This window comes from Lycorma delicatula, chromosome 2, assembly GCF_047948215.1.
Source record: "Lycorma delicatula isolate Av1 chromosome 2, ASM4794821v1, whole genome shotgun sequence".
Taxonomy (NCBI): domain Eukaryota; kingdom Metazoa; phylum Arthropoda; class Insecta; order Hemiptera; family Fulgoridae; genus Lycorma; species Lycorma delicatula.
The window spans coordinates 50,514,833-50,519,408 of record NC_134456.1 but is presented as its reverse complement, the minus strand read 5'-3'; the positions used below and the strand labels follow the sequence as shown (position 1 = coordinate 50,519,408).

Below are 4,576 nucleotides of genomic sequence, written 5' to 3'. Positions count from 1 at the left end.
TATTTTAATGAATTCTTAATAAAATATTGTAGAAAAGCAGCCTTTAATTTGGCAATAAGTATGATTTCATTTCAATTTTACGAATTTTCCCCTTATACTCTGTTTCAAACTGTTTCAGTTTGTTAACCATACTAGTTTAAACTTTGCTATATCCCTTTAATACCTACCTAAACATATAAATAGTATATTATATTATATTAAATAATATATACAATACAATAATAAATGTAAGGTCCAATATTATAATATAAACATTGTTATTAAATATAACCGGAAATGAATTATCTCATTTTGGCTTCTCTTTTACCTTGCTGATCATTGATATCCCGTTTAAATTTTAGTCGCTACAAATTGTGGTTTAGGTTGAATATATCACTATTATATCGTTATTATGAAATCGTAGTCAAGAGAACTTTATTATTCAACCTAATAATCAATAAAACAATATTTTCTTTCTTCAGGACTATAATATTATCGACCATAGTAGACTTGTCGAAAAGGCCGTAACACGACCTTGAAATTTACCGTCGACATGAGATATTTTAAAATACAAAGAAGGAACGTAGAACACGGAATACCTGCGATACTTTCTTATACCGTTAAAAATTACCTATCGACAAAATTTTATTTATTTACAGGGATTTCCACAGCGCTTTGTGATCGCGAATTCAGTATTAATCGTAATAGAGTAATTAACTGGAACAATTAACCGAAGCGGGTGGGTAAAATTTTGATACGATCAAAATATTACTGGTAGTCCAGAACTTACAGTGGATATTGACGTGTCATTGTTCACATATCACAAATAAAGTTGTCGGAAGCCAACTGTGTAAACAGTAGATATTCGAAATTATATTCTTTGAAACCAAAAAATATCCCTATAAATGTCTAGGGGAAACAGTTGCGTTTCCCCCTAAACTGTTTATAATAGTATAAAATATTACGGCCGGAAACATTATTATATCCGATTAGTAATGGTGTGGCTACTACCGAACAGATACACAAATATGAATTACAAAAAAATTTTCTGATTCCGCAGAAAATTTTGTTGATCAACTAAGCAATGACCGTACAGAGCAAGTGGTAAGCATGAGTTCGGCAGTCAATCGATCTTTTTTCAGAAAATACCATCAAACAAATAAAGAGTTACTCAGCTGTTTTTGTGAGTTTATTTTAAGGAAATCTAACATGTTTGAGCAAACATACTCCTACTTTTTAGAATGAGATTGGCTAGTTTTGGCCTACTGAATAGTTTTTTGTTAATTTTTGTAATTTTTAAATTCCGTTTTTGAGTATTTTTATTCTTTTTTAAATAATTTTTGTAAATACAGTCATTTTTAATTAAATAAAATATTTTAATGTATGTATCTTAAACAAAATATATGTTTTAAGGATGCCGGTGTATAACGAAATTTAATCACTCCACGCGCATTCCACATGGGTAGAGTGCAGCCACAAATATTAAAGGAACTATGCATTTGTTTTTATAGCAATATATATTTTGAATGAGCCTAAGCCACATACGGGAAATCGAATCTGTTTTATATTTATTTTTGGTTTAATTACCAATATATTAATCTGTGCTCATAATTTTACATCATAACAGGCTGCTTTTTTTTAAAGTGTGATACAAATATTAAAAAGCCAACCTTGAAACTATCCTTGATGGTGTATTAAACGCCGATTACTGCAAACCAACGTTTTACATATTCATTTGCGTTTGTTCGCCTAGTGTGAGAATGTGTCTGGTTGAAACAACTTAATTAAGGATGAAGATAGTTTAATCTAGAAAAAATGAAACTGTGAGCTTATTGCAGTTGTTCAGGTATTATATGTGTGAATCTGGAATTTTTTGTTTTAAATTCTTTACGCTGAACACAAATGAGCGGTTAACCTGAAATTCTAAAATAAATACTTAATTTAGTTTCTGAATAACCGGCTTGATCCAGTAAGATCATTAAGTCGCAATTTAGGGGCATATGCGATTACATTTTATTCTGTTATTGCTGCCGGAAATAAGTACATTTACAATTAACAAACTCGCTACGGTCAGCAAAGATATATTATGAAAAAATAATTTCTTTAATTTTTTTTATTATATTGAGAAATAAAATTATAACATCCACTCGTTAAGAATGCTATTTAAACTGAAAAATATTTTAAGTTAAATAATATATTTAGATCGATTGTACTTTACAATATTAAGACCTATTTTTTCGTGTATTTGACCTATTCTAAATAAAATCAAAATGATTTTAATAATTACTACAATAAATTGATCTTTTTGTAAGCCAGGTAGCTTTAGAAATTACGTTTATGTGGCATATTGAAGGAATCGTCAGTGTGCCGGCGCCGTGGCTTAGTTGGTTAAAGCGCCTGTCTAGTAAACAGGAGATCGCGAGTTCGAATCTCGCCGGTGCCTTTTTTTTTTTTCACTTCAATTTTTTCTGCTGTGTAATATTGCAATTATTACTGTTTTTCTTTTCTTTAAAAATGATTGAAATTTTATTTACAATTATTTTTGTATTCATAAAATACTAACGGTAATTATATACTTTCTTTTAAATAAAAATAAAAAGAATCTCAGTATTTTTAAATTAATCTAAAATACGCAATAATTTCCTCATTATTTCATAATCATTTATTTGTTTATCTATATATATTGTAGTGCTTATTTTAAATACTGAGTTATACACACAATAACAATATTCATAAAACAGTCATTTAATCAGAACTTTAGTACATAACATTTACACTTAACATATAAATATTTCGTATAATGGACTAATATAATTACTCTGTATAGAAAAACGTATACCCTATATATTAAAATAATTGGTTCCTTTATTTTTTTCAGAAATTTATCACACTAAAAAAACAAAAACATTTTTGGCACGCTGGAAGGCGGAGGTAGATTTCACCGGGAAAAAATAGGGGTAGAAGAACTCGTACGAGCTCGTATCAAACATTGCTTTCCATGTTTTTACGGACACTTTGTTTTCTCATTAGAACTACGCTACTTCTAAATTTATCAAGACTTCCTTAGGTTTTTCCCTGAACGGCTTGACAACACACCTATTTGAGGTTTAGTGGGAGATTCTATGTTTGCCTCTTTGTACTGTTAAAAAATGACAATGTTTTCAGAAAGTTTTATTTAAAAAATATGTATAAATGTAACGACAGTGATGTTGAGATCATGAACTTTCTGTTGAGAAGACTTTTCACGCTCACGATGACTAGCACGCTTTGCCCGTGTCCTAAGGTATTTCTGCTGGTTTTCCTTGACTTGCTCAAGACGACCCTCTCTCTGACAACTGGGGCTGGAATTGTCTTTATCTACGTCCTCACGACCCCCGTCAAATATTTACTGATCGGTTTGGAGTTTTTTCGCTGTCGGTAAATTTTCTTCTTAAGTCTAGGCATATTTGCACACTTTCACATTAATCAAGGACAACACACAGAAAAATCACACTTCTTGGCAATAAAATATTGTCACTTTCAAAAATTAAAATATATACCGTACCAGGTCACGGCAGTTTAAATATGTTCATTCAAATTCACTCAATACGACAATGGTTTCATATGTAAACAAGTTTCACATGTTTAGCACTTTAAATGGATTCGATCCTGTGCCTATTAAGGGAGCTATGATTTTTCTTATGTCCTAGAAACCCCATTTTTTGCACCCTCTGGACCAGTGGTTGGTGATATCCAAAAACTTTACTTAGATACGTTTTAGGCACTTATTCAAAGAATAAACTGAACTTTAAACGAGTATTTTACTTAATAAGAAAATTATAGTGATATTTTGTTTTTTCGAAAAAGCCCGTCCCTCATTTCCACCCCATGGTCCGATTTTGCCCACTAACGAACTGAACCGAAGTTTTTATTCGTTATATTTTATGTATCAATTTCAAAGTGATTGTCGTAAAATTACGGCGGTTATCGTGTTCACAATAAAGTTATATATATAAATTTTTGGACTGACGGTGGTTTTGGGGTCTCGGAGATGTAAAACGCAAAGATATGTCGAAATCTGCCAGAAGTCGAATCATGATACCATTACAATAGATAGCTTTATTATGAAATCTACCTAATTGATAACAGTCGCTTCATAAAAAGGTAGGCTTTGTCTCATAAAAGGCAGATGCCAAGGGGAAACGGACGAGCTATCTATCACAGTTTTTATAATTGTATTGTGCTACGTCTATTTAGCACTCCATTAAACTTATGTACGCTTATCAATCCCTGAATAAACTTGGTAACATTAATATTTTATTAATTTTAAAACGCTTCCGAGAAGGTTGTGTACAGGTTTCGGATTACTTGACTGATTGCACCCCCAAGAAAACATGAAAATACAAATGAAAACCACCAAAAAATATTATTCCGTTTCTCAAAATGGATTCCTCATAAGCATTGTAGGTCATGATTAGATCTTCGAGTTTTAGTGCAACAGAGAATTTTTTTTTAGATTAAACGAGCGGTGTTTCCGTAGGAGAAACAAATCCTCCAGAACAAGGAAACTCAATGATTAAATTAAAAAATGTAGTTAATTACGTATGCTTATTATTTT

At 31.0% G+C, this 4,576-nt stretch overlaps 1 non-coding gene across 1 annotated transcript; it reads left to right on the top strand.

The window, feature by feature from the left end:
• Positions 1-2,348: 2,348 nt before the first annotated feature.
• Positions 2,349-2,422, top strand: TRNAT-AGU (transfer RNA threonine (anticodon AGU)). Its single transcript has one exon. It is a non-coding gene; the product is annotated as a tRNA-Thr (tRNA).
• Positions 2,423-4,576: the final 2,154 nt, after the last annotated feature.